Source organism: Lactuca saligna, chromosome 8 (genome assembly GCF_052625555.1).
Source record: "Lactuca saligna cultivar CGN05327 chromosome 8, ASM5262555v1, whole genome shotgun sequence".
Lineage (NCBI taxonomy): Eukaryota > Viridiplantae > Streptophyta > Magnoliopsida > Asterales > Asteraceae > Lactuca > Lactuca saligna.
Window position 1 is genome coordinate 76,150 of NC_136424.1, and position 26,633 is coordinate 102,782.

General features: G+C 36.9%; 2 long non-coding RNA genes and 1 other non-coding gene across 3 annotated transcripts; 1 reads left to right on the forward strand and 2 right to left on the reverse strand.

Moving 5' to 3' along the window:
• Positions 1 to 8,215: 8,215 nt before the first annotated feature.
• Positions 8,216 to 8,318, reverse strand: LOC145013745 (U6 spliceosomal RNA). The gene has a single exon (XR_013665264.1). It is a non-coding gene; the product is annotated as a U6 spliceosomal RNA (small nuclear RNA).
• Positions 8,319 to 16,300: 7,982 nt separating this feature from the next.
• Positions 16,301 to 16,683, forward strand: LOC145008784 (uncharacterized). Its single transcript, XR_013663635.1, has 3 exons — positions 16,301 to 16,344; positions 16,421 to 16,545; positions 16,635 to 16,683. It is a non-coding gene; the product is annotated as an uncharacterized LOC145008784 (long non-coding RNA).
• Positions 16,684 to 23,427: 6,744 nt separating this feature from the next.
• LOC145011764 (uncharacterized) lies at positions 23,428 to 25,726 on the reverse strand. Its single transcript, XR_013664244.1, has 3 exons — positions 25,589 to 25,726; positions 23,990 to 24,081; positions 23,428 to 23,869 (listed from the first exon to the last, which is right to left on the reverse strand). It is a non-coding gene; the product is annotated as an uncharacterized LOC145011764 (long non-coding RNA).
• Between the last annotated feature and the right edge of the window lie 907 nt (positions 25,727 to 26,633).

The following is a 26,633-nucleotide window of genomic DNA, read 5'->3' on the forward strand; positions in this document are numbered from 1 at the left end:
GAAAAACATCTGGAAACTCGCGCACCACTGGAACCTCCTCCACTGTCCTCGGTCTCTCGGAAGCCTCCCGCGTATCCATCACATACGCCACAAAACCTTTACATCCCTGCTGTAGACATTGCCTCGCCCTAGCGGCCGAACAAAAAGCTGAACCCGAACGGGTACCCTCGCTGTACACCGTAAGAACTCCCCCACTAGGGTCTCTTATAGTCACCAGCTGGCGCTCACAGTCGATGACGGCGCTGAATCGGCTCAACCAGTCCATGCCCACGATGACACAGACATCACCCATCGCAATAGGAATTAGGTCAACTGGAAACGCATCCCCAAAAATCTCTAGTACGCATCCCCGAAGAACCTCCGTAGCACAAACCACCCTCTCGGCCGCTATAGAAACGCTCAGAGGCCGACTTAACGACTCACGACTAATGCTGATATGCTGACTAAAAGCTAAAGATACAAAGGATCTACTCGCACCCGAATCAAATAACACAAGAGCAGGCATAGAGTTCATAAGAAAAGTACCTACACATATATTAACATAAGCATAACATTTCAACTTTAAATAAATACGCGAATTACAGTATACCTGCCACAACATCGGGTGCAGCGCGGACCTCCTCCGCAGTCAGCTGAAAGGCTCTCCCGCGAGCCCTCGGGGCCTCGACCTTCGCCGGTCGTGTCTCGGTAGTCCTGGTAGTAGGTGTAGATCCCTGACGAAGCTGCGGGCACTCGGCCTTCCGATGGCCTGTCTGGTTGCAATGAAAGCAAACCATAAACCCCTTAGGGCAATCCCTGGCAATGTGTCCTTCCTTGCCACACTTGTAGCAACCCCCCGCTCGACACGCCCCCTCATGACTCTTGCCTCACTTTCCGCAAGTGCGGCCCTTCGAACCTCCCATCCTCGAATCAGCGGACTTGGTCCGCTTGGCTGCCGGTTGAAACTGAGCCGGCCGCCGATCCACCTGCCGAGACTCGGCCTCCTCCCTGGCCTGGGTCTCCAACTCGATCTCGCGCTTCCTGGCGTTCGCCTGAAGCTCAGTGAAAGTACGATAGGTGGAGTTTGACACAAACTCCCGGATATCCCTCCTCAGGACGCCCAAATACCGGCTCATCCATGACTGCTCTGTAGATACCAGCTCGGGGCAGAACATCGCCCTCTCATGAAACTTCCGTGTGACCACTGCAACAGAATCAGCACCCTGCTTAAGGGTCAAGAACTCCTGAATCAATCGCTCCCTCTCCACTGGGGGAATGTACTCGTCCCTGAACATCTCGGTAAACCTCTCCCATGTCACTGCTGTAATCTCCGCTAGAGTGAAGTTCGCCATCACGAACTTCCACCAATCCTTCGCTCCCAGACGGAGCTGGTTCAAGGCGAACCGTACCCTCAAGTGCTCTGGGCATGAGCAAGTATAGAAGCACCCCTCAATGTCGGCGATCCACCTCATCGCCGCAATCGGATCCTGCATCCCATCGAACTCAGGGGGTTTCATGTTGCTGAATTCCCGGAATAGCAACGAATCACCCCCTTGCGGCCTAGCAGCGACCACAGCTACGGTAGCGGCAGCGACTGCAGCTTCAGTCAGTGCGGCGTACCACTCCTCAAACTCCTCCATCAGGGTGGTCTTAATGGACCCAAACATCTTCGGGATCTCAGCTCGAACCGCCGCAGCTACCTCCTCCTGAATCATCTGACGAATCTCCTCATCACTCATACTGCTCGAACTCGCTCCGTGGCGTGTCGTAACCATGATGTCTCTGAAATACAACATAAAATTATCAGAGACTCCATCAAGTACAATTGTACTTGATAACGCAACCCTACTCAGTCTCCGATGTCCAGGGATTCTTACTTGGGTCTTCCACCGACCCGGTGTCTTCGGTAGTACGGGCCCAATACTACCGACCACACCGTGTCAGTATTCGTCCCAAATCTTCCTCCCCAAACCCCGAATAGTGAGTACTCTACTTCTCGTATGCACTATCTACCTGCACGCTACCGAATATCTCATACAAGCAACCTCCCTAGACTAAGGCATCACAAAACAGGCCATTCTAGTCCTATCATGTATACCTAGTCTTCTAGCATGCATAACAATTCATAATTCAGTGCATAACATAACATTGTAAGGTATTCTGGGGATCTTTACCGTTCGGGCGCTGGCTGATCGTACACACTGCGTCTTTCTTGTTTACCACTTTACCATTTATAAAAGTTTATGTATTTATTATTTTTAAAAGATTTTTCCTCAAATCCTCGGTTTGAGTTCAGTTACACCCGAAGGTACACCCGAATCCCTCAAACCAAGGCTCTGATACCAATTGTAACAACGCAAATTTTCAAATAAAATTTTCATTTAAAATAAAGTAGTTTCATTCAACCAATAATATTATTTTATGTTTCATATCAAATACATATATAAAATCCCCAAGATCTCACTGGCAGCAGTGTGTATGCATCATGTCGGCGCCTTCCCACGGTCCTCGCTAGTACCTGAAACACATACATAACAACTTGTAAGCATAAATGCTTAGTGAGTTCCCCAGTATACACTTACACATATACGCCTTTCCAGGCCCTGACCTTCCGGTCCAAAGTACAACGCCTTCCGGCCCATGAGATAATTGCCTTCCGGCCCATAATATTTTGCCTTCCGGCCCATAACATATTGCCTTCCGGCCCGTAACATATTGCCTTCCGGCCCGTAACATATTGCCTTCCGGCCCGTAACATATTGCCTTCCGGCCCGTAACAGATTGCCTTCCGGCCCATAAACATATGCAACACATAGTACAATTACTTAAACACATATAGCACATATATCATATATCATACCTGACCTTTCTGTCACATAATACTTTGCCTTCCGGCCCATAGAACATATATAGCATGCATAGCAACTACCTTTCCAATTATAGCATATATAACACACAACATATCCGACCTTCCGGTCACACATAGATACCCTTCCGGGTACAGTATAGTGAGAAGACTCACCTCGTGGTAATGTAAGCTATCAACTCTTGAAACTACTCGCACTCGATCCGCCGATCTGCAAACTCCCTATAATACCATATACCCTTATTAATACTCTTATCATTCAAGACAACCGACCCTAAGAATTTACATGCAGGTCAACTCTGGTCAACGGTCAACTTGACCGGAGTCGTCGATTGCAAAGGCGACTCGTCGAGTCTAGACGTCCTCCCCAATTTTCCCTGTTGTTCTCCTTTCTACTCATCGAGTATCCCTCTTGACTCGACGAGGTCCTCGTGGAAGAATCGCGGGGCCACCCCGACTCCACTCGCCGAGTCTGAAGAACAACTCGGCGAGTCCCAGTAAATCTTCAAGCTACTCGCCGAGTCTGCTCATCCGACTCGGCGAGTCCATGCCATGCAGTCGATCAACTGCTTCCTGAAACACGTATGATCCCGAAATACACACTCATGGGACTATCTGGACCTCTAAACATCCTATTACTGGGGTATAAACACTTGGGTAACAACATAATAATCCATCTAATCATTAAATGGGTTCTATAAACCCTAACTTCATATACACATCAATCACAGAAGAACGAATCCGAGATATTACCTGATTGATGCACTTTCTGTGTTCCCAATCCTCAGAACGTGATTCTCTTGCTGTTCCTTTAGCTAAACCTTCCTCTTCCTTGCACACAACTCTTCCAAAACCAACAATGGTCTTCAATCCTTGCTCCAGATGCACACAATCGTTCTAGGGTTCTTCTCAGAAAGCAAAAACGAACAATGACGGCCTAAGAGGCGTTATATACGATCCAAAACCAAACGGCTAGGGTTTCTGCTGAACAGCGTCGACTCGCCGAGTCCCTAATGGACTCGTCGAGTCCAGTCGCGAATCCGCGACCAAGTCTGTGGTCCTACTCGGCGAGTCAGGCACCAACTCGTCGAGTCCCCTCCTAAAATGCCCCAAAAATAGTTTTAAAGCAATACCTGAAATTCCGGGCTGTTACATATTATTTGTCGTTGATTATTATAGTCTTATTTATATCTGTTGAATCTACTGATCTTATAAAATTAATTCTCATCAATTGGTATCAGAGCAGTAGACTGTGTAATTCATTCACATATTTTCTGTTGGAAGAATCTATTTAGGGTTTCATCTTTTATCGAATATGTAGGAGCCGTCATTTCTTCATTGACGTTATTTCTTGCTTTTGATAAAACCCTAATTCAATCTTTACAAGTCTGATTCTTGCAGATATCTATAAAAGTTCATCATGTCTCTCGATGATTCTCAAACCAATCTAATAAATATCTCCAACAGCATTGGATCTACAAATAGGATTCCAATCTTGTACACTCAAGATAATGAAGTTTGTACATATCACTTTGAAGATTACGTGGTTGGATCTGAAGACAATGGCTATCTAATCTGTGAAGCGATAACATTAGGTCTGTTTGTTCATTCTGGAATAAATAGAACAGTTAAGACTCAAATAGAGTACAACACACTCACAACTGATGTGGACAAAATTCCTCAAGATGAAAAGGATAAGTTGTTGTGTAACGTAAAGGCCATGAGAATGATAAGGTTTGCCTTGCAGTCTGATACCTTTTGCTTATTTAGCCCATGCACCACAGCGAAAGAGATCTAGGATAGACTCAAGGAGTTGTATTTAGCTGAGTTCGCTCGTACCTCCTAAAACAAGTCCAAAGTCCTTAGAGAAAAAGCAGTTGTATATCAAAAGGTGCAGACAGTACCAAATCAAGTGTATGCTACTATCGGAGTTACCAAAAGGAAAACAGTGGAACTTACTTCGTTGGTGGATGAAGACAACGTTGAAAGGTGTGACAACTTTTTCTGGTCGGCTCCCATTGACAATGGAGACAAAAGAGTAGGTTTGTCAGAGCAAATCTCATGGAGATTCAAAGCTAGATATGTGGTTGAGCCACTTCACAAGCCTTCAAGCTTTGATAAGCTAAGTACAAGTGGTACTAAAGAAATTCAAAGTGAACCAGTAAAGGGTTCTACTGGAACATCTCCAAGCAAAGCAAGTAAAGAGAAACCGAAACCAAAAGCAAATATTCACAAGTCTCAAAAACAACTTGCTGAGCAAACACGTCAAAGGAACAAAAGGTACCAGAAAAATCTTAAAGAGAGGAAACAGTTTTGGAATTCTCAAAACGCCAACCATGTTCATAAAGTTTCAAATTCTCAGGCGAAAGAAGGGCCTTATGCAAGCAAAAGCCTATGCACTCACTGTCAATCATGTAGTAAAACGAACCAAAGGAGTATTGTTCGTGTCGAATCCAGTAATGTTAAGAATAGAAAGGCAAGTTTCTGTTCTAAACTCCAAAACCTTCATCAACAACCAAAGCAGAACCAAGTGAAGGATATCCAAGGAAAAAGGAAGCAAGTCTCAGATTCTGAAGTTCATGGCAAGAAGACAACAACTAACCCTAGGAATCAAAAGGCTAATGAGAATAAAAAAAATAACCAACTTGATTCAAATAAACCGAAAGTGGAAAGTAATAAAATCAAAGTATTCACCATTAAAAGAAAAAATGAAACCAATTTAATAAAAAGAACATATTTGGTTAATCTTTCTATTGCTATTCCTTGTCCTGTAAATGGCTCACGAGGACCCAAGAAACTTTGGGTTCCTAAATCTGCTTAACTTTTGCAGGTTATAAGTGATGAGCAGCTCGACGACGAATGATACATTGATAGTGGCTGCTCATGTCACATAACAGGAAGGAAAGAAGTGTTGAGGGAGTTCCGGGCCATTAAGGATGTTTGATGTGTCAAATATGGAAATAATTCATATGGAACGATCAAAGGCTATGGAATGATCACAAACGGGGAATTCTCTATCAGAAAGGTAGCATATGTGGAGGGATTGCAGCAGAACCTAATTAGTGTCTCTCAACTTGTTGTGGGAGCTGGTTTAAAGGTTTCGTACGATGATGAAGGTTCATAAATTGTTGAAAAGAAGACAAAGATTGTTCTGTTGAAATCCAAATGAAAGGGTGAGATGTATCCTCTTAATCTCAATCTAATTCGAGGGAGGCCAGGTGTATATCTTCTAACAAAAGCTCACTCTGATGAGAGTTGGTTATGGCACCAAAGACTCTCACATCTCAACTTCAAGGATCAACAAGTTGGTTATTGGTGATCATGTCCAAGGACTTCCTCTTCTCAAATTTGATAAGGAACACTTGTGCGTTGCATGCGAGATGGGAAAGCAAAGCCGAAATAGTCATCCAACTCGTATCAACACAAAGATCATTAAACCACTCGAACTCCTTCACATCGACTTATGTGGTCCTTCAACAATAGAGAGCGTTGGTGGTACTAAGTACATATTGGTAATTGTTAATGACTTCTCACGTTTCACTTGGGTTTTCTTTCTTAAACAGAAGAACGAAGCGACTCCAAAGCTCAAGGCATTTATAAAGCAAGTGGAACTTCAACTGCGAAAGATGGTCAGGAATATAAGAAGCGACAATGGATTGGAATTCAAGAATCAACAGCTCAAAGAATTTCTTGTTAATAAGGGAGTGTCTCACAACTTCTCTGCTCCCTACACTCCACAACAGAACGACATATTCGAAAGGCAAAACCGATTTCTGTGTGAAGCAGCCCGAACTATGCTCAGCTCCGCTTCCTTACCTTGGTACTTCTCAGCCGATGCGATCATTGTTGCCTGTTATACCCAGAATCAATCCTTCTTCAACAAGCGATTCTCTATCACCCCACATGAAATCTTGAATAATCGTAAGCCGAATCTCAAGTTCTTTCATGTGTTCGGTTCAAGATGCTTTATTTTCAATTCCAAAGAGAAACGAAACAAGTTCGACGTAAAGGCTGATGAAGGGATCTTTTTCGGTTACTCCCTAACCTCAAAGGCATATAAGGTTCTAAATAAACGTTCAAAGAGAATTGAGGAAACCTATTATGTCACCTTTAATGACAGTTATATAAAGAAGCTTCAATCAAGCATTAATCAATCGGAGGAAATCTTTCCTAAATCAGGTCAAGTTTCAGTCCCTATTTCCAATCTATTTGATGAATACGTGTTGCTTTTTGATGAACCAAAACGAGCAATTAACTATGAGACGAAGGCTGCTGTAACAACCGCCAAATTTATATCAAAGGTGGTCGGTAAATTCATGTGATGCTATTAGAACCAAACTGAATTTATGCTTCGTTATTATGTACTTAACATGTTTAAAAGATATTATAAAGGTTAATTGATTATACGCATAATAATAATAAATTTATGCGATGTGTAGCAATGGGTGCATGAAATTAACATAAGGGATAATGACTTGGGAGGGTAATAAGGTTTCCAGCTTGTCCGTATTAGGTCATTAAGGTTTTTTTTGTGCGTATTAGACCAATATGGTTGTTATTACCGTTTAGAAATAGTCCTTTTACCGGTTTTAATGCGTAAAAATGACTATTTCTAAACAGTAATAGCAACCATATTGGTCTAATACGCACAAAAAAACCTTAGTGACCTAATACGGACAAACTGGAAACCTTATTACCCTCCTAAGTCATTAACCGTAATTATTTAGAAAACATGCTTACTAATCAATGTGACTGATTTGTTTGACTGAAAATAGTTGCTTCCATTTAAACTTATCTCACAACCCTTCCAGAACTTCTAAGTCTAGAAACTCATATGATTGATGATCTTCATTACATAAATATGCAACATTTTATCAATAACTTCGTTTTTGTCATTTAAATGTTTACATGAACACATCCATATGTACAAAAACAAAATATCACTTTGATATCTCCCATCAATGTCTACATTTGATAACGAATGGAAATGTAAAACCAACGGGGACTTGCAGATGATGCCTATTATCAATTATTTTATAAAAAGCAAAACCATAACATAAACTAAGTAATTGAACTTGCAAAATTAATCAAAATCAGCACATAAACAAACACATACAGACTATATACAACACATAAACGGAAGTTTATAAAGCATGAAACTTAATGACAGGAAAAGTAAAAAACTTAAAGGAGACTTTATATAAAGAAAGATCACTCTTACTTGCCACAAATGGTTGAAGACATCAACAAGAAGATTAATCTGACCATAAATCCACATGTTGTCTAATCATGACTTCAGTAGATGAACTACTGAAACGTAAGAATTGCAATTGAACTCTATTAGCATTTGAAAAGGGAATTAGGGTTAAAAAAAATTTGGACCACTTCTTGATTTATGTGTGTCATCCTTGTGCAGAGGCCATGCTAATCTTCTTTGTATCGTTCCAATTTTATCGGATGTCCCCAAAGGGACGACTATAGATGAAGAGTTTTGCCATATAGAGGAGTAGCAAGTTATATGGAACGACGCGAGTTCTAAACGAAGTAGTTTACTGTTGATGATCATATATTCTCAATGTCTTTAAAATTAGGGTTAATGAGGGTAATAAGGTTACCAGTTTGTCCGTATTAGGTCACTAAGGTTTTTTTGTGCGTATTAGACCAATATGGTTGTTATTACCGTTTATAAATAGTCATTTTTACCCATTAAAACCAGTAAAAGGACTATTTCTAAACGGTAATAACAACCATATTGGTCTAATACGCACAAAAAAAACCTTAGTGACCTAATACGGACAAGCTGGAAACCTTCTTACCCTCCCAAGTCATTATCCCTTAACATAATACTAACATGGTATATATAAACATATATGTATGTTATATCTGAATTACTATGTCAAATATTAAACATAAAAGGTAAATCTTTGGCTAACATACTATATATTATACTTATACATTTGTATACATAATAATAATAATAATAATAATAATAATAATAATAATAATAATAATACATATATATATTATACGTATATGTACTTAATACCCACTCACACCCTCTTTTCGATGGCTGTCTTACACAATATAAAAATACACATACAAATATCTTGCACAAGAATGGAGCAAATCTTTATTAAATTCCCATTGGATTATATGGCCCACACCAATATTATAAGTCTTAAAAATCAGGAAGATGATCCCTAGTACTACTACAATTCATCACCCTCTTCCTTCTCTATCCCTCTCATCTCTCTATCAACTACAAGATCACAGATACAACATGTACTCAATATCTATGAGAATTATGTCAAGTACTTCAATATCTTTTATAATCTGCATTAGTACAATGAGCCATATGAAGAAACCCAATCAAATATCTCAAGGACGATACGGTCTCTCATCCACCACCTCACTCATCTTCTTTCCCTCTCACGATTGCCCTAAACTACACATACAATTCAGCACCTGTGCATATCTTTCATGAATCTAAATTGTACAATTTAATCTCTGCCAAAATCCACAGCTGTAAAAGAGATGTAGAGAAGCTTCATAATATCTCATTCCTATTTGAAGGCCCCACCACTACAAGAATAACCTCCTATAGAGATGAGATCTATACTGAATTTTCGTAGGAGTTGTTCCCGGGCATACTCAAAAAAAAGGTTCTTATACACCCCAACCCCGTCCCTTGGAAAGAAAAAGGTAGCACCAAAGAAAGGAAAGAGCGAGATGGTGGTTTTTGTTGTTCCCGCGAAGCGAGGATGATCCGACCAGCGAATGAAGTGGGTTAACTTTTTGTCTTCGGCCAAAAACTTTTTCTCGCTGGTCGAGCTTTCGACAAAAAAAGACGGATGGCATATGTCGTCGCAATAGTTACCCTCTAGGGACGACATGTCGTTGCCATAGAGTTGACTAATTATTTTTGACTTTTGAAGATACTTCGACGACCTCTCGTCTCAACATGTTAGGCGGGAACGAAAGTGAGTATGGCGCATTCTTGAAACACCTATGGGGACGACATATCGCTTCCATAAATAAAAAAATAAAAAATAACATATTTTTTAAATCCTTTGACGAAAATAAAGGTAGAACGTCGTTTGGGGGATAGCTATAGGGATGACTTGTCGTCCTCATAGCTCTCTAAACCCAAAATTAGAACAACCCCTGTTTATGCACGCAAGCTCAATAATCAATCATCGTTCTCTCTCGATCTATCGGTCAAAGATTCTCTCTTGACGACTTCCTCACCTCCCATTACCGGCAAATCTTCTTCCTCTCCCACTGATCCTCATGCTAGTTGCCGAAGACCACCGATGATTACCTTCAACACCGACGATTCCAACTACCGGCTTCCTTTTCATTTCCGGTTATGAATTCTAACAATTACAAGCCCCACTCCAGCAACCTAGGTTAGTAATTCTCGGTTAGAAACTGGAATTCGGGTTTATGTTAGCAATTATGTGTTTGAAACTGAAATTGTGAGTTTCTATGGTTTCATAGCTCTCACAGAAATCATCGATGGAAAGGAATGTGGAACACCGTCGTGAATGGCCTTAGCGGAGCTGGCGGAGGTATCGTTGCTTAAATCATCATGTATCCTCTCCAATCGGTACTTAATTCTTCCCTTTTACTCTCTCTGTCTACTTCCTCTCTTATTCAAATCCTTCATGTTTATCTTCTTCTTTTCATCATAAACCTGTTTTTCCTTCTATGATCACAGTCCAATAATCAAGTAAATTTTATTTAGTCCAATAATCAAGTAATTTTGATTGGTAATCTTCATATCTCCTTATGCACCTCCCAAATTACTATCAGAGTAGCCTTGAATACCAAATTCCATAAGATGTTGTTCGAGCGATATATGAAAGGATCCTCTTTGTTGCTATTAAGTGTTGTTTACTTAAACAGTTGCATGAACGTTAATACAAGACCAAATGTATAGCCTCCTTTACATTCACACTTATCCATCGCAACACCCTTGAATTCACTGGAAAGTTGTATTGAATATGTAAATCTGGATCATGTCCTCTACATTCAAACTTATTAACATAATAATTTCAATCCCTTGTCTTTTCACAACAGGTTATAAGAAGTGAAGGTCTTTGAGAATACAAAATATCAATATATGGAAGAAAGCTAAGTGGGTGGGATAATTTGGCAGGTTGGATCGTAAATAATGAGTTATACAATGAGAATGTTGTGTGGTTGATTCATGTGATGTCTTACTATAATACATATACCAATTTTCTCTATTTTATGGGAACCAAATCTTTATACTTTGATATTAACTAACTAAAATTTATTTGTCTACTTGTGTTGTTCAGCTACAATTCTGACAATTCTGGATAATGTCTTCCTTCCATTCATTGAGGTAACATCCCCAGTTACATGTATTCTTGAAACAAGTAACCTAACACCACTCAAAATCAACATGTCACATACTTTGAATTTGATTTATTTTTATTTAATGTAATGTTTTAAGTTTTAACATTCTTATAAACACAATACAGGTGGTAGGATTGGATTTGGTGGATGATGAGAGCAAGCCTGAAAGACATCCTACAAAACACATGCCAACGCCTTCCCAATGGACAAATATCTTCAATCCTGCATTCTCATACTATGTCTATTATTTTTATGCCAATCTTTATACCCTAAATAAGCTTCGTGAATCAATGGGCATGACAAAAATTAGATTATGTCCTCATTGTGGGGAGGTATGCGTCAAAAAGATGTAAATACCCTCATCCTCATCCTCATCTTAATTGGAAATAACATTGTTTCTTGTATTTTTGTGATCAGGCGGGTGATATTGACCACTTATGTGACATCCCCATTTTTACGGCCAGAAAAGACCGATTTATTTATGCTTTGTTTTATAAAATCAGAGAAATCTTTTAAAGAAAATGGTTGCGGAATTTGTTCCCAAAACAAGATAAGATAATAACTTATCAAAACATTTATCAAAGAGAATGTATTTTCATTTAATAATAAAACCTCGGGATGTCATGTTCCGATACAGACATATAAGCATAAACAGAACTTACATTTAATTACACAATTGATTTATATATCCTTTAAATCTCTCTGTGAAATATGTCTTCGTATTAATACCTGTGATACAAAGAAAACTGAGTGGGTCAGGCTTGGGAGCCTGGTGAGCATATAGGGTTTTCATCCCACAATGTTATATCATATATTTATAAATATAGAACATTCAAACTTGTACAATTTCACCATATAAAGGCAACTCTTATCCCACCCCATCGATCCTCACAATGCCACGATCTAAACTCTCGTATCTAAACTTTTCCTCTCTATCTGATCCCTACTCACGGATCTAAACTAATCTCTCCACCTGATCCATACTCTCGGACCTAAAACTAACCTCTTGGTCTAATCCATACTCCCGGATCTAAACTAATATCTTGGTTTGATCCATACTCCTGGATCTAAAACTATGCCCAATCCATACTCCCGGACTAGGGACAATTTACTATGTCTTAATCCATACTCCCGGATTAATGACAAGTTTACCTATTGGTCTGATCCATACTCCCAGATCTAAAAATGTGCCCAATCCATACTCCGGACTAGGGATAATTTACTATGTCTTAATCCATACTCCCGGTTTAATAACAAGTTTATCTCTTTTCCTATTCCATATTCTTGGATCTAAATCCAATCTCTTTATCTAATCCATACTCACGGATCTAAAACTAACCTCTTGATCTGATCCATACTCACGGATCTCATCTACCCATGTCCTACCCAACATATTCGTAGATACAAATATATATATATATATATATATATATATATATATATATACAGTTTAACTCATTAAAACCTATATAGTTCATCCATTCCATACTCAATCTCAAATAAACAAACAATATATAAACACATAGCACGTATTTCATAACAAATACTTTAATATTTATGTGTTAGAAGAATGTGACCACACACTCACCCAAAACATATACTTAATACATTCAAGCAATACTTGTATTATAATCGTGTTTATGAAAGGTAGTATACACTCACACATATAAACAACAATAAACTTAATACACTCAAACCATACTTGTATTATTATCGTGTTTATGAAAGGTAGTATACACTCACTTGATCAGAAGATGATCGAACAGCACTACGACTTGTAGAAGTAGTATTCTTTGGTGAAACCGGGATCACTTCACACACCTAGTTTCTCGCGGGCAGAGCTTCGGCTCGGAACTCTTTTCTTCTCGGGATCTTCGGGCTTCGGGACTTGCTTCGGGTCTCGGGGTTGATACCGGGGCTTCGTGGGGTTAAAATAGGGCTTAGACGGTGTATCGGGAGTGGGAGAGAAGGGATGGAGCAACCATAGTCGGCTGGCCCTTCAAATCTATTTATAGGGCAAATTTGGCCCTTGCCACGTCGTGGGATCCTTTTGCCACGTCGTGGGCTTGATCGTCACTGCATGCGTCATCCCAAGTTGCATCTGGGGGCCTCCCGGAGGTGTCAGGACACTTGCCACGTCGTGGCACTGCTTGCCACGTCGTGGCACTGCTTGCCACGTCGTGGCACTGCTTGCCACGTCGTGGCCTCTGACAGTTTTGGGGTTTCGCGCCCTGAACTTCAAAAATTCATAACTTTCACATACGAACTCCGTTTTTGACGTTCTTTATATCGCCGCGAAGGTGAGATTATGCTCTACAACTTTAGTTTAGACTCCATTGGCTAATTTTGACTTTATTTTTAATATATTATAAGTATATTACTTATATATATCTATAGTAGGCCGGGACAGGAAAACTCCGTTCGAAATTCATAACTCCTTCATCTGAACTCCGTTTTCGTCTGTCTTTTTATCGTTGGACTACTATCGAATAAATCTTCAACTCTTGTTTAGATCACTAAGGATAGATATCTATCTAACTTAAGTTCACTATTTACGTCGCGCTGGGTCGCACCGGTTCTGTCGCGAAACTTCGACAGGTCATAACTTCTTCGTTATAACTCGGATTTTGGCGTTTTTTATATGCACGGAAACCTTGTGACATATACTACAACTTGGTTAAGATTAATCCTTCTAAATAATCTTCCATCAAGAATTCATTTTTGATGCTTATCGTCTCTAAATTGACTAGCCTGGATCTACAGGCGTTACAACTTAGCTGCCTCATTTCTTACAACTCACAACATTGCACACATAATTAATCTCAGAAAATTTCTTGTCCTTCAATATCTATACTACTTTGCCCAGGTAACAACTAACAACTAACAAATCCCTTTTTCCTCTTCAATATTTGTTGTTGTTATTATTATTATTATTATTATTATTATTATTATTATTATTATTATTATTATTATTATTATTATTATTATTATTATTATTATTATTTGGTTAGATTGGGCTTGCAATGTCTCCTTTAAGTAGAAGAGAAGATTCTAGAAACAAAGAAGAAGCTCTTCATTGCATGATAAGTTGCATGAACTTGATTCTTTGAAGCCTAATCCCTATGGGAGATTGCAAGCGATTGGTAGTCTTAAATCTTAACATATATGTGTTTACTGTTTTTAACATCATGCACTACTAGAAAACAGCCCTTTAATGACGCGCAAACAATGACACGCGGTGATTTACGATACGCAAAAGCGTGTGCCCTAAAAATAGTGTTATCTCTTCTAAAATTGGAAGGATAGAGGACATGCTTTTGTGTGTGCCCTAAATTTAATGTCCAATAAAAAAAATAAAAACACGGAGGGCACTTATTTAAAAATGGGTGTCATCTAGAAATGTCGGTTTATATTTTTTGTTTAATGAAAGGCGCATTCTCTACTTGTACCGCTGGGGGGAAACAAAAATCCCAAAAGTTTGAAAGGCCGCCGTTGTTATCCTCTACCTTATTTCCATCATTCTTTTCTCTCTCTCTCTCTCTCTCTCTCTCTCTCTCTAACTCTCGCACTCTAATACCCAAAAAAACCCTAATATCATCACAAAAAAAAACACTAATATCCCCGCTCCCTTAATGTCTGCGGTCGACAATGGAGATGATGGCCACCACTACTACTCCATTACTCACATGTCGATCTGTCTGCATACAAATACCACCACAACGCACAATCGTTTCAAAATACCCTAGGTAAACAAGCCCCTTCCTCTATTCTCATTCCATGCTTGTGAACAACGAAGGTTGAAGCAACGAAAACCTATAACTTTGTCTTAATTGTTTCATGGTGGTTGACAAGGTTTTCCTTCTGTATCAGTTACCACTATCGTCGTCGTGATCTGACCTTCAATTGGTTCTAACGAAAAGGAAAAATGAGAGGTTTGTGTATTTGTAAACCCGATATAGAGATTTTTAGGGATTATCATATCACTCATCTCTCCTCTCCTCCACCGTCGTCGACCCACGCACCGCCGGTCAACAATACCCATCTGATCCTGCTCCTTCTTGGTTCAGTCCCAAAAGGTACATTCTTTATGTTTCTTCTCTGTTGGTATTTTCACTTCTTGAGCAAGGACTATCTATTAGGGCTTATTTATCTAGAAAAGTTTTCATGATGAAGTGAAAATGATGACATGGCTTTCTCTCGTCACCTACTTGTCCGCTTCTACCTCCTTCATTATTTCCCGAACCCTGTGTTAACGTGACTCACACATTGATTTCAATAAACAACACTGTTTCTTGGTGGAAAGCTGTGTGTCTGCATATCTGCTATCGCTCATCTTGACCTCACTATTGAGGCAGTTGACTTTAGTATAAGGGCTTTCTTGGTGTTCCCAAATAGTGGTTTCCTGTGGTCGGTGGCTTTCCCCCAAAACAAGTTGAATGGTAACCTCAGTCATCATCTTCGACCTTCTCTATTGATACACACCTCTCCATTCCCTGTGGAGAGGTGTTCGTCTGCTTGCTTCTATTAACTTCAAGGTGGGTTTTCATGACTCTTGGAAGAATGAGGGAAGGTCTAAACGACTGTAGAATGGCTGCTGTATTAGATCCCAATTTCATGGTCAACTTAAGATCTGCAAAGTAAGATCTCTATCTGTCAATTACTTATGAGATAGGAAAAATCATAATCTAATTATCTTTTTACATCCTATTTTTAGCTGTCATTTACTTCTAGGAGAGGTAGATGATGCATCATACTATTATAACAAATGCTTGGAGTTTGAGGAGACTGCTTGCTAGGATAGGAGAATAACAATTGAAGTTGCAGAAGGCCTGCAAAAGGCACAGGTAACTAACTACATGCTTCATGTAGCTTTGATGCATGTTTTGCCTTTGAAACTAATTTCACAAATTGCCCTTGGCAGAAAGTCTCAAATTATCTGAGGCGTGAACACTTTGAGCTTTCTGTATCCCCTCCAAGAGTTATGTAAGGTTTCTTTATCTTCTACTTCTTATATGAACTTTTAGGGTTTATAATGATTATTATTTGTATAATATGTTAGGTACAAGATTGAGAAAGGTGTGAAGCTAGAGCCAATTGAAGAAGTAACCATTTAGGTAAAAAAACTGATTTACTATTTGTATTTGTATTTTAATGATATGGATTTTTTTATATGATTGTTATTAATTTAAGGTGAATGAAGAGCATGTGGGAATGGTGATGGAAGCGCTTTCTCACAGGCGAGCTGAGGTTACTGACATGGGCCCTGTTGCTGGAAACTTTGGCGTGACTAGAATGACATTAACTTGTCCTTCAAGGTCAGTTTCGTCATTTTATCAACATGTTTTTTTTTTCAAAAAAGTGATAAAAAGAAGTGGCTTACGTTTTTGTTAATTTGAGGCTTCAGGGGACTGGTTGGTTACAGAAGCGTGTTCAGCAGTGACACACGTGGCACAAGATTTATGCATCGTGCATTTATGGGTATGTATGTAATGTATGCTCATTTTAATACTTTTTTTCCTTTTCTTTTTAAGTTCTTGAATACTGAATCTGTGATTTTATTTTGTTAACAATATATTGTTTTTACAGCTTATGAAAAATATTGTGGTCCACTTGGAAACGTCAGGAAAGGAGTGTTGGTAAATGTCACTTGTTACTGTTATTACTTTTTTTAAATTAAAAATATGATTTAAGGGTTTTGGTTTATTAATAGTTTAAGGAATTGTGAGTAGCATGATTATGATTTATATGGTTATTGATCATAGGTATCATGTGCTCGTGGAACTGTCACATCTTAAGCCTTAATGATTGTTGGTGAACATTAACTGGATACAGATCTTGATATAGGGTTATGCTCAATATTTTTTTAAAACATTAGACTAAAAAGGTAAATTATATGCTATCATTTGGGGCTGCTGAATTTTCATTCTCCTTGCTTCATAAATACCATATTCTTGAGATTTTACTACCATTTCAGGTGAGTGTTGAATCAGTGCTTCTGCATTATTATTTATAATAAAAACTAAAAGGAAACTACTAGTTTTTTCTATTGGAAATTGCTATTCAAAAACAGTTTTGTTTAAATAAACTTTTTTAAATTTTTTTATAAAACAGGATTGGAATTTTACCATTCCACTTGGCAATAGTAAACAACCCCCAACACCCTTTTGTTATCTTGACTTTTGCATGTTCATCATTCAACCAAGTGTATTTTCATCATGTTGCAGGTCTGTAGAAGGGCAGTTTGGGTATTTTATTTAATGGATTTTATCATATTGAAAATGAATATGGAAATATTGAAGACTCATTTGGCCAAAAAGGAAAGGACTCTGTAAAATGGGCTGCAGAAATGTCTGTTGGGCTTGGAGCTAGTGTTCCAAGGGCTAGATGGAAGGAAACTGATGCTCTAGAATACATTGTACATTCCAACTCTTTTTTATTTTTTCTAATTTATTTTTAAGTATTTTTTCTATTTTATTTTTTCTGATTAGCATCAACAAACTTATAAGCATATGACGCGCATGAACAAAAGTCCTGATGAGAAATTGAATATTGTTTCAGATGTAGCATTTTCTCCTGTTGACTCACATGAACAAAAGTCAACGGATAATATTACAATGACAGATAAAGACCACCTGCCATCATCTTTAATCTTGGATGAGGATCAACTTTCACCACCAGGCAGAGTGGAGACGCCTGTCATGGAGGAAACATCTGTTGATTTACCTGCAGTTCCATCTTATGTGGAGTTAACTGAAAAACAACAAACAGATGCAAGGAAAATGACAATCAAAAGGATTATAGACTCTTATAAGCAGTTAAGAAGGGTGAAGCTTGTGCAGACACACACGACATTGCTTTCTTGACTGGTTGTTCAGGTGAGGGTAGACTTCTCTTTTGATTGGTTAAAATTTCTCCAGTTTAACTGGTTTTCTTGCTTCTCCTTTAGGGAGAAATTCTTATTGTTTGTAACGTTCTTTTACTTATTATTATGTATGAGTACCAGATCTTTATTTATAATGTATGATAATTTTGTAAAAGATACCAATACATGTTTTATATGTGAGGTAATATAATATGTTCTTTATAATATAATTGATTTTTTTTGTGTGTGTGTAATGTGGTTCATGTTGTAATGTTTCATCCTCAAATCATTCATATATGATATATTCTTTTCATGGGGCTTATATAAACAACATGAAGCCATTATAACGTAATTGTAAATAAAGGATTAGGCATCCATTCAAAAACTATCTATTTATATGTTTAGTGTGAAACTTGTTAAATTCTAAAATCTGCTAATAGAGAAAACAATTATAACATGAAACTGCTTTTGTGACATGTTGGCAACATCATAAGGCAGAATGAATTTCTTTCTTGTTATCTAAATCAATATCTCTGACCAAATTTCTTTCAGTACAAAGAGTGCCAGCAAAATTTTCCTGAGACAAGCAGTAGATAATTGATGCATTTGTTGTGCTGCCTGCAGGTTGATGGTGATGATGATGTAATTTTAATGATGCAAAAGCATATTGGCTCAGGTGATTATTTTTAATTTTAGCACTAAATGGGAAGCTAAACAACATGGAATGGAACACAATAGGTGATAATTTTTAATTTTAGCACTAAATATTTAAAAATATCATTTTTTATGTTAAATCCTAACCATAACTAAGGTGCTATATCTTTTATCTACTATTTGTAATGTTGATATGATAATATTAGTTAATAACATATTTATATAACAACTTTATCAGTTAGCTAAATTTTATTATGTGATTAATAGAAGCTCTTTTTTGTTTCAGCTAATGTGCAAGTCATTACTTGCCATCCACGCTCGGTGCTAATATAGAAGATTTTTTTTGACATGATATCTGAAACAAGAAGGTGCCCTTAAATAGCAATGTAGTATTAGGTTATATTGATAGAGAAAACCTCTTAATAAGAATATACAATCCGATCCCCTTAATATTAATGTATTACAATTTTTTGACATGATGTTATTGAATGAAATTGATTGTTTTGGTATATATTTGTTTCCATATTTTTGTATTATGCGTAAATGAATATCGTAAAGGTACGTCGTAAATGCATATTGAAAATGGTATTGAAGTTTATGACACGCAAATGCGTGTCATCTTCATTTATGACAGGGGCTTCCTTGATACGCATTGCGTGTCATAAACACACGCGTCGTAAGGTTACGACACGCAAATGCGCGTCGTCTTCCTTTATGACAAGGCCTTCTTTGATACGCATTGCGTGTCATAAACGCGCGTCGTAAATGCGCGTCGTCTCTCTTTATGACAGGGCCTTCCTTGACACGCATTTGCGCGTCGTCTGAGCGTTTTATGACGCGCAATGAGCGTCGTAAAAGGCTATTTTTCTTGTAGTGATGTCTTTTTAAGTCAAGGTTTGATCTTCTGCTATTTGTAGGCATATGAGGTTTACAATGAAGCTAGAATAAGAGAATTTTTGAAAGGTATCATCCCTAATCTAATCATGGTTAGGTTATTGAATCATTAAATAAATCCTCAAAGCATATCAATAAGGAAGAAAATTACATGTGAGGTGTGCAATCCCTCAATTCTGTTCATGATCTATAAAACATTTCAAAAAGAAACGAGTTGATAAAAAACAGAGTTCAACTAAAGTTTCTGCTTTCCAGATAAAACAGCAATCTTACTTAATTAATTGATTATACTAATTATATTGTTTCAAATTGCTCTATTTTGGTGTGTGAACAGGTATTTTTAGTAGGTGCAAAAGCGAAACTTGTTGTTGTAGGATGAAAAGCATTTACTATATATTACTATCTCTCGAGACGACATGTTGTTTTTATAGTTGTATCTATGGAGACGACTTGTTGTCTTTATAGATGCACCTATAGAGACGACATGTCGTCTCCATAGATTTATGTATGGAGACTGGCATCATATAGCGACGAACCAAAAAAAGACGACATGTTGTCTCTAAAGGCTACCTATTGCGACGGTATTTCTAGCGACGGAAAAAAAAAAAGATCTATTGCGACGGGGCTATGGTGACGAGAGCTATAGGGACGACATGTCGTCCCGAAAACCTATAGGGACGACTTTTGGAACCTATAGAGACGACATTTTTCGTCCCTATAGGTCCCGTTTCTTGTAGTGCACTCATTTTCTATCACCTGCCCATACCTCTTACTTCTGTATCTTCTCCAATAAACAGAGAAGAGATTCAACAGCTATTAGAGTTGTTTTCCCCATCTCAAACCCAGTTCCTTGTATCTTCTCTTTCTCCAATGGCAAACCAACCCAAAGCTCCCTGATCACCACCGATTCCAGTTGAAGCAAATCCCTGACCATAAACAGGCCTGTAGGCGCAGCTTACCAGAGAAAAAGAAGCAACGACTACTTCCATTCTTCCTTCCTACCTTCACTTGTTCGACTATCAAACAACTTCAATCATCTTTTCCTTGCTCCTCCATCGATCTCAGGTAAATTCCTTACCTTCTCTGATCAAAATTCGTCCACCAACCACAGTGAGCAGTAGGCGCCTGCCATGGTGGCCGGTGGCCTGAACAGTTCTAACCGGACGATCCCGGTGGCGGGTTTGGTCCTAGTCAGGTGTGTATAGTTCCTGATCCCATTATTTTTCTGCCATGTGATGTCTAGGTCGACTCCAAGATTCCCGTTCCAAATCCCGCTTAGAACAGGAGCATCCCAACATTTCCGACTCTCAAAACCAACGTGAGTTCTATGGCCCCTATTTCTTATTATCAATGTTTGGGGGAGAATACATGTAGTTCGGTCTTATTATCATGAAGAAAATGATTCAAAACCAATGAACTAAAGTAAAACAACTATCACTAAGTGTATATATATATATATATATATATATATATATATATATATATATATATATATATATATATATATATATATATATATATATATATATACTAGAAAAATTTTAGGTCCGTGCTAAGCACGACCCATAGAGTTCAACGTAGGATGTCTATGTTGTGATCTCAAAGTGCTGACAATCATTTTCTCACCAACTCGTAGTTACTTATTAAAGTTTAATGATTCTTAGCTCACTTAATAATATTTCATTATGTTTGGTTCAAAAAAAGAATCCCAATATAAATATCAGATATGAGTTTTAAGGCATGTACCAAACTTAACTAATGAATGGCAATTTGTGTCTTTTCCAAAATAAAGTAAAATGTCAAACGATGAATATAAGCTATATCTTGAGCATCATTCGTTAAGATAACAGATAATATTGCAATTTACTATTTCATTTTTCATTAAGGTATGAAAACAAACAACCCTTAGACTAAGAAATGAAATTAAAAAAAAATGAAAAGAAAACTGACCGAATTACATTCGTTCAAGAACTGTCCGTTCTATTCCATTAGATAACACAATCAAAAAAAAATCAATTAAGTGGAATAGGCTATTCCATTCGTTCCCCAATTTCATATTTGACTTTGACCATATTTCATACGGTAAAAAAGTAAAACACTATAATTGGCTGGAAATTTCAAACTTTCGATCTTAATAAGATAAGAATTGAAAGTATGATGATATATCTTATTGAAAGTAATACACTATAACTGCCATGGCACTTGTCAAAATCCCACAAACGGGCATTGTAGCTTCACGTTAGTGGATAATATGTAAAATAGAGAGGTAACTAATGGTTGGTTGGGGTTATTTTCACATATAGCATCAACTAACTTATTGAGGTTATATTCATATATTAGAAACAAAAAAAATAATAATAAATAAATAAATAACATTGTAGAGACATTTCACTTCGCATAAGCATAGTAGATATATTTTGTAGAAAAGTTTAAGCTAAAAATTTAGAAAAAAAAAAAAAACTAAGTTAATTTAATACATACTAAAACAATTTCACAATATTACGCATTGTAATCTATGAGTAAACATTGGAATGAATTTAACTACCCATTTATTAATTTAAAAACGAAAGGAAAAAAACTGTTTACTAATTAAAAATAATTGGTAAAGAAAAACTACCACGAGTGTATAGAAGTCAAGTTACCATTATAAAGGAAACCACTGATCAGTAGCTTTAGCTTTTTTATTAGGATGCTTGAATCTTCGCCGCAAACTCCTTGTACGGTTGTTCACCGTCCCCAATGAACCACCTCACGGCTAACACAATCCCATTTTCGAGCAACACTTTATCCAAATAAACTAAACTAAAGCTATCAACAACTCATCCAACTCAAAACTAAACCCTTTATTAATGGTTACAGGCTCTACTCCTCCCGGTCACTACTCTTTTCCGATTCCACCTCGGAATTAGTGTTGGGAAATCTACCTTTGTCTGTTATAACTGTAACCATTTGAATGTTATTTCATTCAATTTAAATAAAATTAAAAAACTAATAACTAATTAATGCAACTCCAAATGCATTGTATAGCCACATTGAGGTTTTGCTAACATGTTTGCTTGACTAAGTTCATTCCCACTCAAACACCAAAAGCATATACCAGATTACCGGATCATGTTAGAAATAAAAAATATGCATAGAGAAGAATTAGAACACGAATTACTGAAGAGTAGGAACGATTCTATAAACACAATCATTAAAATAATCAACATGAGAATATATCTTGTGACATTTCATCAATAAAACTAATTTTAAAGTTAGGTGTGTATAATTTCGAAAAAAGGTTTCAAGAGATTCGTAATGAGTTCACCATCCACGTAGAGATGTTTTTGTGTTTTGTTTTCTTGAATTTTGGTGGGATCCTGCTCCTTGCAATCACTTTCGTTCACGGGTTCTTTTAGAAGACCAAATTACCGACTGAAATTGCAATTCAACCCAAGAACAAATGCCCACAAAAGCTAGATGTATATTAGTAAAAAAAATAATGGTATTGCCATTTACACTAATAGTTGAAGTGCACAATCAATGTTGCTTTGTCTAGGTGTTTTATTGTGATAAATCTATGAGATTGGAATTGGTCAAAGTCAAATATGATTAGCATCTAACTAAACAAAGAGCACACATCATTAATCTACATAACTAGTAAACTTACAAATAAAACATTCTAAAGGGTGTAAACTAAGAACACATCTATCAACCACTAAGCCACCAAACACCCAATAATGAATTCTAGAGAAATAAGAAGCATTTAAGTCGTATATCCCATAACACTTATATTAAATCTGGACAATAGGCAAAAAGATGATGACTTTGGTCAAAACTTTAAAAATTAATGGAAACTATTCATTAAAGTAAACACACAAGCTAAACTATGATTCCGCCAAATTAGTGATAAATTAAGGTTAATAAAAAAATAACTTTACTTTTGGATGATATCATGATAGAAAAAGTCAAGCTAAGTGATGATTACCAAACCATAATTACTTTTAGCTTGCAGTCATATGAAAATTGAAACTACAAGATGATTGACTAAACCCGTTAGGGCATTAAACCTTAGCCTGTTGATTCTCATTGAAATTTAAGGGTTCAATAGTAGAGAAGAGGGCATTGGACTGGATAATAAGACACTTGAAGATTGGGAAGGACATCAAGACTCATCAAAATTAACCCCTGGAGATGGTTGTCATTGGCACGTGAGTAAATCAACGATCTTTATGCAATTACAAAATAACCTGCAGAAAAAAAAAACACTTAGAAGAAGAGCAGTGGTGAAAAGACGTCTCAATTGTGACACAGTGGTGTAGTGAATAGGTGATCAGAAATCCCCCAAACTTCCTCACTTCCATCATTACCGATCGGTTGTTATTATGTGGCCTCCATATGTCAATTCTTGATCCCTAGCATTGTATAAGGACCACCAGATGTCTCGATGTAATCTTGCAACCTAAAAAACGCCAAAAAAAATGTATTACTAACAAAATACTAATATTGGTATTTTAACAAACAGTTGGAGTGCATGCAAATAGATTAGATGTGATCAATAAAGAGAAGAGGGGTATGGATTTCTTCAATTCAAATGCAATTTCCCAAAGCTGATAGATTTTGAAACAATAAAAAGTGGAACCAAAATACCAATAAATAAAATTACAAACAAACGGATATATAAGTAGCAATATTAAATCAAGAAACCTTACTCAGGGACAACATGAAAGTAATTTCCCTCATCAATTTTTCCTTCATCCCGTTAAAAATAAGAAACAAATGTCTCTTGAATAAATGTTTTTGCACAATGATCTAATTAATATCATATAAATAACCCTACATCAACAATATCTTGTAAATAGTTAAGAGTGGCAGTATCTGGACTCGTTAATAACTTTAAATCAAAATAAAAACATATGACGATAAACATACAGGGAAAGCATAGGATGTGAAATTAAAGATAAAAATGTCTAACATTTGTTCAAGAATATCCAGGAAAATCTATCAATTCTGACGTAGTATGTTGCCGCCAAAACCAATTTGGCGTATAATCATCGTTTTTGAAAAAACGATGTTCTTTCTTGCCTTTTCCTCGGTTTTCTCATCCGGTATTTTCAATTTTAAGACTCTCTACAACAAATTGAAGAAATATAGTTTTTATAAGAATCCATTGTTGGTCAGGTAACACTTGCGAACACTAACCCCAATTTGAGGAATAGGAAAATCACGTAGGGTTTATTGAAGGGTAAACTAAATTGATTACCATACTCTCATCAACGTTGATGAGAATCACAAATGTGAAGAACATCTATAGGGGCATACGTAACTTACAATATAGATGAACCATATCACCATAAAGGGAAATGTCATTACTATTCCCGTATATGTAATTTTCATTGCACCCACTTAAACTTTTAGCAAAAAGGTGAAATTTATTTTGCCCCCAAGTGCATATTTGCGGCAATTAGAGCTTTTCTAGGCTTTCCTTTGCATTTGTCTTTAGATGAGGACAATTTTGAGATCTCATAACCCTTTTCTTAATACCATAGAACAAAAAAAATGATTTTGATATATATATATATATATATATATATATATATATATATATATATATATATATATATATATATATATATATATATATATATATATATATATATAAAATACCATAGAACGAACACCACCACCTTGCATTGTCGTCGTACATAACCAGACCAGAAGATGGAAGTTAAATAAAACCCTAATTTCAAAAATAAGATGAAGATGAACTAAGGCTTTTAGAAAAGTAATACACCTGATGGAGGGTTAGGGTTCACAAGAAACGTGTGAGAATAAAATGTAGTATATGATAAGGAGCGGTGGTTATATATTGGGTGAGGAAACGGGAATAGGTGTCATGGTATACATATGACTATAGAAGAAAAGGTATCTACAAAATGGAAAAGGGAGCCATAAAGGAAGCGTCATACCTTTCTCTTTGAAAACGTCGTGTATGTGGCGATTCACTACCATATGGAACAAGACGCAGTTGGAGTACACAATGATGTCCATGGCGTCGTTTCAGAAGGTAGGTGATGTGTCGTCCTACGAACCTTATGAATTTGATAATGGAGACCGGAGAAAAAAAGGGTTTTTTTATATAATATATATATATATATATATATATATATATATATATATATATATATATATATATATATATATATATATATATATATATATATATATATATATATATATATATATATATATATATATATATATATAGAAGAGTGTTGATAAGCTAAGATTTCATTATATGTCACGTAAGTTTGATTGATAACTATAAATATAAATTGTGAAATGTTACTGAGTATTAGGTTCATATAAGATAAATATTCATAACAATTAAGGGTTATTAAAGTATTGATATTCTAAATATAAGGGTATGAAGTAAACTGTTAAGAAGAGATAAATAAAAGCTGTGAAATTGTAAGTTCAAGGTACTTTGGTGTAGTCTAAGTTATAAATTGCGTGCTATAGCGATGCTATAGCGTTTTGCAGAGGTTAGAAACTGCTATTTTCAACTTAACGTTTTCATTTCGCGGTACCGCTATTAGCGGCGCTATTCACCGCTATTTCAATAACCGATATAGCGGCGCTACGGGCGCTATTCCATTTTCGTTCACATTTTGGATCATTTGGTTACTTTGTCAATGAAAAACTAGTTTAATGATCTTACTACACTTTCATTTTAAAATGCTCAAACAACTAACATAACTAAAAGCATTCAAAGCAACTACGTCTACCGACAACTCTCTTTCTCATCTCTTTCTGTACTCACAACAACTTGACCTGCTATGGTCGGACTTCATTAATGATTTTTGTAAATCGAACCACACCTATGAGGCTACGACTTGGGACTTAACTCTTTATATCAACCATGACCTACTAATACGATATTGAACACGACCAATACAATTAAACTATATTTGACACTTTGACACTACCTAGTTTCCATATTACCATAATAGA